Raw genomic sequence first — 14,925 nt, forward strand, 5'->3', positions numbered from 1 at the left:
AGACACCAGCCACTTAAATAGTACTGATATTTTCATCAACACCCACGCATTATTTCCTGAGAAATTAACAAAAATATTGAAAAATGCCATTTCTCGCAACATGAAATTATAAGAGACATTTTTGCAGATCTGCACCAAATTTTAATGGGGTTTATTCTAGGATGAGACCCATCCTCAGTCCAAGGTTTGTGAAAATCCATTCAGTAGTTTTTGTCTGATCCTGCCTACAAACCAACCAACAGACAAACAAACGGACACGGGTGAAGACATAACCTCCTTGACAGAGGTAACGAAGCATTCTGCGATCAACCATCAGATCCGCTGATTAACATGATTGCGTATATTACCTTTACCACCCTCTGGTTTAACGCTAATATAACTTAGGTTTCAGCCTGGCTCGCAGCAAGTTGCTTTCCACAGTCCAACTCTGCTGTAAAGAATGCAAGAAGATGCCGCAGTAGTTTCTCCTCTTCTCCTCTGTGGCAAAAAACACAACACACTCTTTCACTGACTATTATAATGCAAACTGAGCTTATCTAGCCTACACACTTTATGGCTGACTAAAGCTATAATAGCATGCACTTCTGTGTGTCTGCGCCAACACGCTGGTACCTCTCTCCCACACAGGTTACCAGACCACTGTCCTGAAAGGGGGATGCAAATAGTTGCACATTAGACGCCATAAGCTTGGACATTATCGCCAACATACTATGGCTGTAATATTAAGCTTAGATGTTACCACTTTGTACCATTACGCCTGAAAGTGAGGCGACAAAAAGTCCCCAATATTCTGTCGCCAGTGTTGTGTTGCTTTGCTCGCATCTCTGATATCTCACTGCCGCTCATCATAACTGCTAGTTGGTCCCAAAGGTAAATTTGGTTTTCAACCTAACATTAGTGAAAGTGTTTTATAATGAGATAATAAAGCATCAAACATGCATTTTAGTAGAAGGAGATGTAAGCACATTGTGATTGGTTCAAATAAAGATTTGAAATAACCACATGCACACCTGCTGGGCATCAGTCCCAAACTTTCCTTTACTCTCTGATTTTGTCGATCCAACTTGAAAGTGCACCTTCATGATAGCAGCCACTTAAAAAAGCATCACTCATCACCATCCAGTGGCTCACATTAGCACCCGTCAGATCCCCGGAGATTTATCGGAGACGTATAACAAAGTGTTCCTTGAGAAACGTGTCAGAGGCTCAGAGGAGAGGTGAGTAAGTAAAAAAAAAAAAATATGGGTGATCGTATATGCTCACACACACAAACACACACCTAAACATCTGCACACACACACCCACCGGGACACACGTATTTTTTTAGTGGTATTGATCGTGCTAATGAATGTGTTGTGATTTACTGCAGTCGTGCCCCATTGTTGGGTGGTACTGTGATGGACTGCCATCATTTTCCAATGGTAAAAGCTTAGATAGAGAAAAGGCAGGAGGGCAGAATCCCATTTAATGGCCAAAGCAAAATTATTCCAAGATCTTCTCATGAGTTATGGCACTCGTTTTTTTTTTTTTCTTTCCCCCTTCCCTTTTTTTCCTCTCGCAGCGACAGGTATGATGTAATTTCCAAATTTCATCAGAGACAGTAATCTCAACACTGATTATGCTGTCAATTAGTAAATGAATGCGGTGGTGGGTGGGGGAGAAAAAGGTTGTAATAACTCTGCAAAAGGAGTTGTCAGGCTTCCAAAATACATAAAGGACATAGTGAGGAAGGCAGACAGTAAAAATTGTCCAATCACAATATAACTGTCTGTTTGCGAGGTAAGTGTAAAACAAGAGTGAGCCCACTTAAACTGATTTCACACTTATTTTTTATTTGCGGAATACAGCATTTCTTATGTTGATATAAATCTTTTAGGCGTGAATCGATACGTGGAAAAAAAAGATGTGACAGTTATATCACAATAAAGTCTGTCAAGAGCAAAAAAAATAATGTATAAAAAGATAAGTTATTCACACTTTTAAAACTTTTTTCTCGTTTGTTTATTTGTTTTTTTATCTACCATTTCAACACGATAAACAACCTACGAAATTTAGAAGGGTAGAAAATCCAAATGTTTAGCTGGAGAGATGTGTTTGGGTGATCGTGCTTTGTTTCTGACGGTTTCTGAGCTCAAAACTCTGTGCAGGCTAACATCTGTTCCTCTCTGCCTCCACAATAGCACAACTCAGCCGGGATGCAAAGGGAGGTCAAAAGATCAGTGCCTTCCCCTCACACACGCACACACACACACACACACACACACACTGGGAGAGAGAGAGAGAGACAGAGAGAGAGAGAGAGATACCTCTCGCCGGCTGCTGTTTTCCTATTGTGCGCCAGGGCTCTGCGAGGATAGGGCAGCGATGAAAAACGCGCACCTGCTTTAGAGGCATTACGGTAGCGCAGCTCAACTGTCCCCCCGCAACACACACTCCACACTCGTGTACACACACACACAGCCCTGGTGGTGATTCAACCCTCTGATTTCCAGCGAACGAGCGAAGCAACAGACGGGATGCCAAAAAGTGAGGACCGGTGGAGAGGTTCGTCGCCCTGAATAAGCCTCTTGAAGAGATAGCGGAGGAGGCAGAGACGCGACAAAACAAGACGAGAGAAGCTGCGCTCTTTCTCCGCGGCAACTTGCGCACACAGTGCCAGAGTTTTAGCGGCAGTATTGTTCTGACTTCACTCCAGAGGGGCCACTCCGAGGAGAGAGGACGCACACAAAAGGGGAAAAGGAAAAAGGACTAACGAGCACGCTTTGTCGTTTAAAGTAATGGTCCTGCGGTCTTAGATCCTAGATTTCTCTGTCTCTCCCTCTCTCCCTCTCCTCTCTTGTTTCTTTCCATTTTTTATTTTTTATTTTTTTTTTATTTTTTCGTCCCGTCGGTTTGTGTCCCCCCTTTGTCGCCGCGAGAGAGTGGACGCGCCGGGGGCTCGAGGAGCAGAAGCGGGCTGTCCACATGGTCCAACCACTGGCGTGAAAGTTGACTTCTTCAGAAAACAAGAGAACAGGTTGATGCATTATCTACACTTTCCTCTCTCCCCCCCACCCCCACACCTCCTTCTTCTTTTTATACACATGTACACATCTCTTTCCTCGCTCTGTGCTTCCATTGAAACTCTCTCACACACACGTTAGTCCACCAAAAACACCCGAGTGCAACTTTTCGTGGCACGTTTAGTCTGTGAAAGTGCTCCAAAGTCAGCCTGATAACAGACCGGGCTGCTGGAGAGTGTCGGAGTTTTCCTCTTCCAGACTCCGCTCCGTCCATGTCTCACTTTAACTTTGACTTTTTTTTTTTTTTTTGTCGCTGATCGCTAAACTTACGAGCCACGTTTTTTTTCTTCCTTTTTAAAAAAAAAATCCTCTTTCATGTTTTCATCTATTCAATTGTGTCGAGTCGAGAGAGAACCGACGGCGGGATAAGTTTCTGTCGAGCGCTTCGCCACTGCCACACGTGTTAACACACACACACGGGCGAAATGTAGTTTATTTCCAAGCGACATTTTTTTATTTTATTTAAACGGGATTTATTTGAATTGTTCGAATTTATACAAAGTGTCGTGGACTGGTGCTTATTGTCTGAAGTCTCATGAGACAACAGAAAGTTTTTTTCCTTATCAGGACTGACTAAGACGTCGGGATTTGAACCGAGGTAACAAACTAAACTTTGCCTCCCCGTTAATAACCCTTGTTAAGGGATTTGATAATAAACACCGACGTCGGTTATGTGGTGATAATTTTACACACACACACACACTCCCAGAAAGTCTGCACGCTTTGTCATCGCTTTACCTGTTTACCTCTCGAGTGTCTGCACATTTTTCACTGTCTAATTTCGCCTTTATTGAGAATTAAATAGCAGCGTTTGAAATGATAAAAACGGAGGGATTACAGGCCACCTCTCACTGCACAGAATGGAGCCCTTGTCTTAAAAGAGGGAGAAAATGCTTTCTTGTGGACACAGTCAATAGGTCAGGGGACAATACTTTCTTTTCAAAGCGTTTTGACTTTTGAAATCGGAACCGCGTTGTGTGACCTCAGCGAGTTGTGATGTGAATTTCCTGAGCCCATGTGAGATCCGAGCGGACTCAGTAAATGACAATGTACAGATGTGTGCGAGCAGCAGGACGCGCAGCGAAGTTGTCCACGCGCGGCAAAAGTTTAATTTAAATTTTAAAATTAAAACACACGTGCTGTGGCTGACGAGTGCGTCACGACCAGTCTGTTTTAATAAGACAGCCACCATTCATTCTGCAATGGAGAGGAATGAACACGAGACACTTTGGCTGATAAAATATAAAAACATCGCCACATATTTAGAGCTGACTCTGACGATATTATAAATTTAGAAATCGAGGGGGTTGAAGTCCTTTGCATGACCCATGTTTTTTCCTTTCTCTCTTTGCACTCGCAAACCGCCTGAAAGTAGGCCTGCGCCACAAGAGAAAATTATATTTTCTCCCAGGGAAAAAGAAAATAACTTAACACCGGCACTGTAATTTTTTAAAATAACACATAACAATGAAACGAGCAGGTTAAAAGTTGCATTTTAATTTGCGCAACACTTCAACTCTCACATGGACGTTTAAGTTGGTCTCTTCTTCTGTATTTTTTTTTTTTTTTTAGTCCTCTAAAATAAAAGTCCTCACACATAACACATCATCCTCAACATCCCCGCATGTCACATGGACTCAGGTCCCGCATGATGGAAAAGCTGCGGACAACAAAAAAGAGGGAGAGATGAAATGACAATTAATTGCTGTTAGTTGTCTGTCACTGAGAGAAAAGCATACAGGCCGTGTGGGTGCAGCACCCTGACACGGACATTATTGCCCCGTGATTGATGGGCGCCGGGGCATTTGGCATAATTAATTTTATTTACTGTGTCCCTCTCTCTCCTGTTGTGTGCCCCCCTCCTCCTCCTCCTCCTCTTCTTCTTCTTCTTCTTCTTCTTCTTCCACCACCCCTCCTCCTTCCTCCTACCACCCCTCCTGTCCTCTGTGGTGGCATTTCCGCGACGCGATGACACACTTTTAATTGCACTTTAATAGAAGATCCAGCGGGAATGAAAAAGCTCTTCATCACGTTTTATGACCTTGTCACGTTTCTGGTGTCAGACAGGAAAGCAGGTATTTTGTGGTGGTGGTGGTGGTGGTGGCTCCGAGCCCCTGCTGTAAAGTATGTGCAGAATTAAAACAAAAAGAGAAAAACTTTATTTCCCCTGCATGAATTTGATTAACATTAAGCTTCATAAAAAAATAGTGTTTTATAACATTCTCACAGCTTCATGTTGTGTCTTCATGTCAAAATTAAATGAGAATTTTTACAAGGCTAATTTTTAAATTTTATCCAAGGCTCTTAGAACCTGCATGTATTTTATTTGCACTACATGAAGCATTTTCAGCAGTGAAAATAACTGACAGAATCGTGTGCTGCAGGCAACTGTGAATGCATCTCATAAAAATTATTTTCTATCGGCTCGTGTAACACGATAAATCTGCTGGAATTATTTCCCAGAAATATGGAGAAAATAATTCAGACAGTCTTGGTTTTCTTTTATTTTGAAATGACGCCTCTTTTTGCTGCATGTGCTTCCATCTCTCTTCGATACCGCAGCTGAGCTGTCTCAGCTAAAAGAAACATTTAAGAAGTTGTGGCTACGATTTCCAACAAATCAGAGATCACTGTACAATTTAGTTATTTGTAAATTTGAATTTAAAATCACTGATAACCACACGCAGACCTCCCGAAGAATCCCGTGATGGAGCTCAGCGATGGAGGAAATGCTCTTTTTTAATTTCTTACTTCCATTTCAGCATTTTCCAACAACATAAACTCACTGTAAACTTATCATTTCTGTGTGGTGCTTCGCTCGTTGATAGGCTATCACATCAGTGACAGGCTTTTCATGCAATTATAATGGGAGACAATGAACAAAAGAGTATTTGAGAGGCAGAAGTAGTTATTTGGGCTAAAAAGAGAGAGTACGTGCGCAGGAAGCCAGAGGTGTCAGAGACAGATTGACTCTCTCCGCTCTCTGTCGGCTATTGTGCGTCCGTGTCTGTGTGTTTGCCTCAGCGTTGCCACCTTTTTTCATCTTGCTTCAACACTTTTCCTTCTTTGCCTTTTTTCCCCTCCTCTCCTCTCTCGACAGCTGTGTCTTTTCCATGTCCTGTTTTGTTTCATTGTTTGCGAGAGACGCTCGTGCACTGCTGATTTTTATCACTTTTCAGACTCTGTTCTCCAGCAGACGATTGTTTTTCTGTTATGCTTACTGACACATTACTTAAACGATGATTTTCAGCCCGGCCCTGTGCACAGTGACTGTGTGTGACTCGAGCCCTGTGTGAGACCGTCTAGAGACAGGCAATAATGGCTATGAATCTCATGCGCTTTAAAACCCCTTCAGCAGGATTAAAAGCCACCAATATGATTGTGTTAGTCCATAAACTCACTCAGAGAGTCCTTACCTCCAGCATGAGCGTGTGTGAATGTATGTGTGGAAGGGGTGTATATATCTGAGTGCGGGAGTGTGTGCGCACAGGAGTGCTTTTTTGCTCAATTCACCTGTCCTGCTCGAGTGAAAATGGACAGTGTTTGAAGTTTTAAATGTCCTGTGCGTCGGTAGCGTTGATGGCTCGCCTGTCCGTCTCTCCATCTCTGGCGCTCTCTTCATTAAAGCCCTCCTGCTATCCCAAACCCACAAGTCTGAGTGGGCTTTTGGCTCCAAAGTGATGTTGAAGAGCACCCGTATACGACTCTGCTATACATGTAGGGTTTGACCCGTGATAGATACTCTCAGTGCATTACCTGCTCAAAAAGCTGAAATGGTTAAATTTTCAATATCCTTTAGATGGGGGGTTTGAGAAAAGCAAAAAAATTGTTCCTGTGCAGGTTTTTTGAAATGGAATGATTTCAAGTGTCGGTCCTGAAGCTGCCGTTAGTGCAAGATGTGTGCGCATAATATGTTTGGCGGCTTTTAAACGTTGAAACACTGCAGGATAAGATATTCTACAGGTTGTAACAAGTGTGTAATTATGAGTTAAAATGAAACGTATTTTAATGTAGTGAATCATTGATTTTTATGGATTAAAATTGCTCCTTTTTGCTGAAACAAAAAGGATGGAAAATGAAAATCTTCATACGTAGTCAGTGAATACCATTATAAGAGCAATTACCTGCTTGTTACCTCTTTAAAAATATGTTAATGAAATATAATTGACAAATTAATGGATTAAATGAAGGTGTTTCTTCATGGGCAGCCAGCGATTGGGGGACTGCTCTGCTTGAGTATTGAAGTGATTGACTGCACAGTGAAACTGCCGCCACATTGCTTTAGACCGAGGCCTGATTATACATGTGGTTCTAATTGAACCTGTTATTTAGGAGAGGTTGAGGGCTGGATACTGGTGTGTGTGTGTGTGTGTGTGTGTGTGTGTGTGTGTGTCTGTCTGTCTGCGTGTGTGTGCACATAATAAATCCTGCACATTTTTCAAAGATGAGATGTGTTTTTATGATGGGTCAGAAGGCGGGGTCGTACAGGAAAGTTGCAGAGAAGGAAAGCTGGAAGATGCCTTGAGCGCTCTTTGGGAAGCTGACCACCTGTGAGAGAGAATGATCGGGCAGTTGTTGTCTTTTGTTGCCCTTTCTCTTGCCTTTTGTGTCTTTTTTTAAAAGAGCTGTCATCGAATATGTGACAGCAACCGCGCTCGCAGTCCCAACTCAATTCAGTAAAATTTACCCAGTCCTCTCCCTCTGATTGATAAGCTAATAATTTTGCCCGACACAGTGGTTTAGCCTGTGGTCATTAACATGTCCATGCGTTTCAGATGAGCTTTCCTATATGTGTGTGTGTGTGTGTGTGTGTGTGGGGAGATGTTCCTCCAGCTCCACAGAGCACCGGCCCATTAACAGCTGATGGATGTTGGAAGGAGTGACCCAACAGCTCAGAGCGGAAAAGACTGTTTCCTATGGGCAGGGAGGGGAAAGGGAAGCAAGAGAAGGGCCGCAGAGAGAGAGATATAACATATGAGTGAAAGAATGGTGGAAGCGAGTGGTTTTAGGCATGGGTCATTATAGCTGAGGAAGCATTAGATCAGCCTCTCCAGAGTGCGCTTGGCACCTGAGGCCATGGCTGCAGCTGAAGGGAGAGGGCCGCGCAGTCTGAGAGCGTGAAGTCAGAGTCGGAGCTCGCAGGGTTTGATTTCACAGACCGAGGGATCATTAGGTCAGTGGCGCAGCGGCCAGGTGGAGCACACAAGGAGATGGTCAGCAGAAGCAGAGAGAACGCCCGTTGTGTTCAAGCGCAGCATCCTCATGAAAAAGCCCTCATCGGTCGTTGTGTCCCCCGCTAACTCCGCACTCCTTCTGACAGCTGTATTTGTGTTATGGATTTTCCTTCACTCCGTCCCGTCTCCCTTTTCCTTTTTCCCCTGCCTCCCCTCTCTCTCTCAGTAGTCGGCTCCCCTCCCCACCACCTCCTCCACCCTATGACCTTTTGTAAGCACTTCATCAGAGAGCCGTTGGTGTTTTCTAAAGCGCCGCGACAAACTGACAGGGCAGCCGTCAATCGAGCGCGGGGGGAACCGAGGGAGCAGATCAGTGGAAAGCCTCGCTCAGAACAACAATGTGACTAAACTTTCTGCAGCACTGCTTTAATGTGTAGTGAAAAGGATGGCTGTGAAGGGTAGGTGACAGCTGTGGAGCGCGAGACACAGAGTGTTATGGATACACGCACACACACACACATTTCATAAACCATCTGACTGTAAAGGAGCGTTACACAGCTCTCGAGTGCTCGCTTGTCCGTGGCGCTGCGGCGGTAAAATGTGCCTTGCGTACGAATGAACGCTCCGATAAAGTGCTGAGATTCCCAGAAGAGGTGAAGCAGGAGCGCTCGGGGGATTCACCGCCAGGTCCATAGACTCAACTACAACCTGACCGAACTCAAATCAGTTTTACATCTTCTTCTTCTACGAGCTCCTGATGAAAATACCACAAATTTAGATTTCCCTGCTCATCAGTTCCATTTTAGTTGATTCCTGATGTGTCTCTTATCAGATCTCACATTAATCTGATTTATTTTAGCTTCTTTTTTTTTTTTTAAATATGCACCAGAATATTTGAACTGCTCCAACCAGGATGACTTTAACATTAACATATGATGATAGGAAATTAGCCATGCAGTACTTCCCCTCGTCCCCGTTCCTCGCCGTCCTGGACCGCGGAGGTAATAACCATTTAAATGCATCTCATTATGTTTTCTAATCCGTAAAGTATCGGGGATGTTGGCTAACGCAGGCGAAAGTGAGGCTGGAGCGTCGGCGCGCACTGCTCTTTTATGGTATTAGTATTTATGGTATTAGTTCCGGGGGACATGGGATGCCTACTTAAGCTATTAGCATGTGAGGCGCCGTGGGATGATCCATCCCCTGACAGGACGAGCTGTTAACCAGTGTTAAACCAAATCACAATAGGCTGCCTGGGTTGACGGATTGACAGAGCTCGCTCTCTCGCCTCTCTCGCTCCGGCCGTCCGTCTGCGCGCAACCTCACATTAAAGATTCGTTGGAACTGAAAAGAGCTTGAGATTTAGTTTTGCCCCAAAACTTCTGAAAGAAATATTCAGAGATCATTTTGAGATGAATATGATTTTCTCTGATTCAAAGCCTGTCTGTCAAGTTCTTCTTCTTCTGCTGTCTCTCAAGGTGAAGAGGCTGTACAGGCTCTGCCCAGTGGGGTGCAGGCCCTATGGCTTCTATAGTGCCCTTTCAGAGAGGGGAGGGGAGCGGGAGGCAGGAGGAGGGAGGGGAGGATGGCGACTGCTACAGCCGCTATCGGGAGTCTTGGAGATCGCTCGCAGATGAGAGTGTGATGCTGTTCTGCATGTGTGTACACGTATTGCGTGCGCGTGTGCGTGTGTGCAATTAACTGTCAATCACCCGGTGACCCTCCACCTCTCTCCTCCTCGGACAGAATTCCTCCGGTTTTAGGTTTTGTTTTTTAGGCGGCTGTCGGAGGAGAAGAAAAGCAAACAGGTCGTCACTTTCCCAACTTGTGTGTGTGTGTGTGTTTTTGACATCTCACAGTTCAGGAGAAAACAGTGTCTTTGTCATTATTTTTATAGATTGTCTCATCTGCTTCAGAGAGGAGAAACTTTCCCAGACAGAGTGACAGAGAGCTGGAGTTGAGTGCTGGTTCATCCACGGCCGTTGTTTTTTTTTCCTCCTCTGTGGTTGCTCGCTGGGTTTTGAGACTCTGTTGGTGTGTATGCGCATACACATGCACGCCTGTGTGTGGTGGGCATTGTTGACCGAGAGACATCTGCCACTAGATTATACCCAGCTGTTATCTGAATAATTGTGTAATCCCCCCCCCTCTTTTCTCCCTCCCTCTTTTACTCCCTCCGCCTCCTTCTCCTTCTCCTTCGCTCCCCTTCTTGCCCCCACATCCCTCCTTCTTCTTCCTCAGGCTGATGAGACGGAGAGTGATGAGTCTCTTTTCTGGGTGGCACTTTGGGCTTTTTTCAGGGGTGTTTATGAGTGTGTGAGCTGGCGTGTGTGTGTGTATCTGCAGCCCCTGGTCACCGGTCGTTGTCTGACATTTGTAGAAGGATTTTACCCCCCCTCCACCCTCTCTCCCTCTCTCTCTCTCCACATGCACACACACCTCCCTCCACTTCTCCTCCTCCCCTCCTCCCCGTGGCTCTCGGGGAAATAAAAGTAGCCTAATCCTGCCAGATCAAGATTGCTGTCCACCACAGCTTTACCAGCCTGTGAATCAGAGCCAGCTCTCATGTTCCTGAGGAGAGAGAAGCCAGAGTGTGTGTATGTGTGTGTGTGTGTGTGTGTGTCTGTGTTTGCATTGTGGGCTGTTGGCCTTTGAAGAAGCGTTAGCTGTTTGCCGGCAGAATGTTGGTCAGGGGGTGAAAAACAAGAAGGAAAGAGCAGTTTAAAAGTAGGAAAAGTCACAAGAGAGGAGTCTTTGGTTCTTGGCTCACTGTTCAAGCCGAGGTAATTTTCAAATGACTCTTTAACCGTCTGTATACGATACTGTTCAAATATATGTACAGTTATCAGATTTCATTTTAATTAGAGAAAAGTTTTGTGATTGTTTTTTTTTTTCCCGCATGAGCCATAGTTTCCCCTTTTCAACTTCAATAGATCAATTCAAGTTTTTAAATTAGCAAAAAAAAAAGAGAAAGAAATGCTGTTATTTTTCGCTTTTAACAATTAATTAAAACATTTTTTCTCGGATTAAAAGAGAAAAAAACATCATTTAAATATACTGCTGTCACATGCTCACTGCTCCACTGTATCTACAAAGGCACGACACGATGTTAAAACATTTTCCCTCCTTACAATGAGACATACGTAAACTAAAAAAGACAATTTTATCTGTCCTTTTTTTTTTTTTTTTCTTACCCTTTTTTATTTGTATTTTTCAATTATAAGGTAAGATGTCTGAGTGCCACTCATAAGACTGGACACACTCACACACACACACACAGCATGTGTGCCTGCAGTTGCCAGGGCTGCGTTCATTTCTGGTCGGAAAGTGTTCTTTTCCCTGTCGGAGCTCCGATAGTCACTCACTGTGAAGGACTCAACTCTCGCTGTCTGTCTCTTTTTTCTCCTCCTCGCCTCTTATTCTCTTGCACTTTTTTCACGTCGTTCTACTCTTTCCTCTCCCCCACCCCCGTCCGTGCTCTCCCTCTCTCCCTCTCTCCTCCTCTCCTTGTCATGCCTGTTGTCTCTAATTATCACGGCTCTGTGTTCCCTCAGCCTCTTCATTACATCCAAGCTGTCATCACAGTTTACCTCCGACATTTGCTACCTCTCCTCATGGCCCATTTCAATAGGAATTATTTATTCTAGATGACTGGGATGAGACGACTCGACGCAAGGTCAATCAATAGCCCTTTTAACAGACTCCGAGTGTCTGCTTTGGTGTTCAAATGACTAAAAATGGGCCTTTTTGTATCATTCAATTTTATTTTTAATTTTTAGCGTCGTATTCACAAATTCAAAAACATCAGTGAAATATTTAAAAAAGAGAAATTGCAAATTATCTTTTTTTTTATTTTATTTTTTTTACCTTTTTTTCATTCTCCTTAAATCTATTTGTCAGGTTAAAATATTTTGCTCGCAAATTTCATGTAAGAGTCGCGGGGAGCAATTACTGTGGCACACTCGCACTCTCTCACTGATTCTGAGCCGCGAACTTGATGTGTGCTTTTACTCAAATTATTATTTTCGGTGTCAGAAAAATGTGTAGCATTCTGTTGATAATTTTTGTGCAGGCTGTATCGTGATTAAGGTGACATGTGAATGCAGTGTTTTGTCAGCACTTCTACTTGTCCCTGGACAAAAAAGAGTGTGCCTCGCGGTGGAAAAAACAGACTTAGACTAGCTGCGATTCTCTGACAAAAACAACAAATGACAGGAAACAAAATAATACTGTTTAACAGATTTTGACTCGGTGTTTTTTCCTCTTTATTTCCAGCATGAGACTTTCTTTACTTTCTTTTTTAAGTGTTAACCATCGGCGAGTAACGGAGAAAACAGGAATGTTTTCTTCAAGGACTGAGGGCATTTAATATCAGCTTTAAAAGCCTCCATTGGTTGTTGGATTAGGAGACACCACAATGCCCGTTTGCCCAGTGAAGGTCAGCGCTGCCGTGTCCAACCTGTAGCCCTAATCGGCAACTTCTGCTGCTGCAGGTTTCCATTGTCTAAAGGTCAGTCAGGAACAGTGCATTAGCCTCGGAAAAGTTGCTGGCACAAATGAGGGAGGGGACCGAGGTAGGAACGAAGGACTAAAGTACAAAAAAAGAGGACAGGAGGGAGGGTGAGTGGCAGTGAAACCCTGGCATGCTTCGTGGTGTCAGGCAGGCGTTCGACTTCTGGGGGCTTTGTGAAAAAAGTTTGCCTGCGAAACTTTGCTGAAGGCTGGGTTTGGGTTTGAGCGGCTCCCCCGGGGGGTTTGCTCGGCGAGTGGGTGGAGGGTAGGGGGAGGAGGAGGGGGTGGGAAGGGAAGGGAAGTGAGAGAGCAAAGAAGAGGACAAGAGGGGAGCAGAGAGCAGAGCATGCCGTCACAGTCGTCCGTTGTGGCGGCGCGGGCCCTCAGTCGCTGATCTAAGAAACACAACTCCTGGCTCACGCCCCCTCCTTATCCCTCCCCCTTTCTCTCTCTCCTCTCCGTCCTTTTTCGCTCTCCTCTCTTTCCCTCCATCCTCCTCCTTGCCTCTCCGTCTATCTCTCCCCGCGCTGTGGTTCGAGCGCTGCCAGTTATTAACATACAGTCTGCATTAGTGGAACAGCGGCCGGGCCTATTTGCTGGTAATGAGGATAGAGGGGGCCCGTGCTGTATAGTAACTTGTTTGACCTCCAGTGACGGGGTCAAGTTCATTGCGAGGAGGTGTAATTCTCTGGCCCCCTCAGCCCAAACACATGACTGCACCCTGGGGGGAGGATGTGAGCTGGGGGGAGCGGACTGAGGTGGCCTCTCTTCATCCCAAATTTGAATCTCTCATCCCCTTCTGCGCTCTCCCTCGTCCCCTCTCTTCCCACAGGGTTAATAGAAGGGGAAATTGATAGTTCTGTGCGGTAATTGTGGCTTTGAGAATTCGCCGTCTCCCACGGAGAAAGACGAGGGCGGCTGTGCCAAAGACAGACCTGACGTGTCGTAAGAGGAAGCGAGAGGGAGAAATCTGGAGAGAGAACAGCAAACAGAAAAGCCCCCGACACCTCCAGCGAGTCGGGGGTCTGATTGGTTGATGAGGAAGCGCGTTGATTGGCCGATGAAGAGCTGAGATGTCTGCGTAACTTTACTAGCCGGGCTCTAATAATCATTCAATTCATTATCCAATCAGAGAGACTCACCACACCGCTCCGTATCCTCACTGATTCTCCTTTTAATTCTCCTTTTGAACCCCCTTCCTCCCCTCCTCCCTCTCCAATCCTCCTATACCTCCCCGAGGAGTCGGGGATGGACAGATGAGCGGAGCGCACTGTATCTGTTCGGTTCTGCTCTGCTGCTCGCTGAAGTATAGAGAGACAAACTTATATTCCAGCAATGGCAGTACTGAATGGACTCTCTGCCTCCCTCTCTCCTTCAAGAGGGGCTTTTCTTTCCCAGGGGCAGAGCTTTTATAATTAGTCTTCTTCCAGAAATAGAAAACTAGTTTTCTGAGGTGAAGTCACCCTCTGATGTGTAGTCTTTAAAGCCGACAATTTGAATTGATACAGAGCGAAGCAAAAATCTATTATATATATCGGGGAAATCAATTCTCACCACATTCTGTTTTCGCGTTTTATCTTCACAAAATAAAAAGCCTGACAGAGAAAAGTGTTTTGGGGTCGGATAGACGTTTAGTTTCTGTAGTAACAGCAGGTCTTGTTTAGCTCCTGGCTTTACTTGTTTAGTCTCAACTCAGGCCACCCCAAGGCTGTCACCCAGGCAACGTTTGTGTGTGTGCGCGCCTGTGTCGTCTTTATATTATTCAATTTTCTTTTTTTGTGCAGTAAAATTTCTGTGTATTCATTTCTTTCTTTGACTTTATCTCCGCTATTGGTTCTGTTTTCATGCCCTGTTTTTCCCACCTCCTGTTTCTCCCCCTTTAGCCCTCACCCACCACCACCACCACCCACTCCACTCCTCTCCGCCTCCCCTCCGCCGCTCTCCTCCTCTCTTCCCCTCCCCTCTCCTTTCGCTTTCTCTGTCCGTTAATGAGAATGTGTTAACGAGAAAGAAAGATCTATTGGGTATAGCACAATTTATCAGAAAGGCAGAGGTTTGGAAGGAAGAAAAAAAAAAAAGAGGCGGCGGGCCCTTCAAAGAAGTCCTATTCTTGTGGTTGTGAATGTTTGATGAGACAGTGAAAAGTTCCCCCTCTAACGTCATGGTGTCTGAACAGA

At 44.9% G+C, this 14,925-nt stretch overlaps 1 protein-coding gene across 3 annotated transcripts in view; it reads left to right on the plus strand.

The window, feature by feature from the left end:
- The first annotated feature begins 2,410 nt into the window (after nt 1–2,410).
- foxp4 (forkhead box P4) overlaps nt 2,411–14,925 on the plus strand; it is a 95,356-nt gene continuing 82,841 nt past the window's right edge. For all 3 annotated transcript variants that reach the window (XM_084349586.1, XM_084349587.1, XM_084349588.1), the window contains exon 1: nt 2,411–3,016. The gene's annotated coding sequence lies outside the window, so the exon portion shown is untranslated. The remainder of the gene's footprint in view (nt 3,017–14,925) is intronic.

This window comes from Pagrus pagrus (assembly GCF_965226575.1).
Source record: "Pagrus pagrus genome assembly, chromosome: 3".
Classification (NCBI taxonomy): Eukaryota; Metazoa; Chordata; class Actinopteri; order Spariformes; family Sparidae; genus Pagrus; species Pagrus pagrus.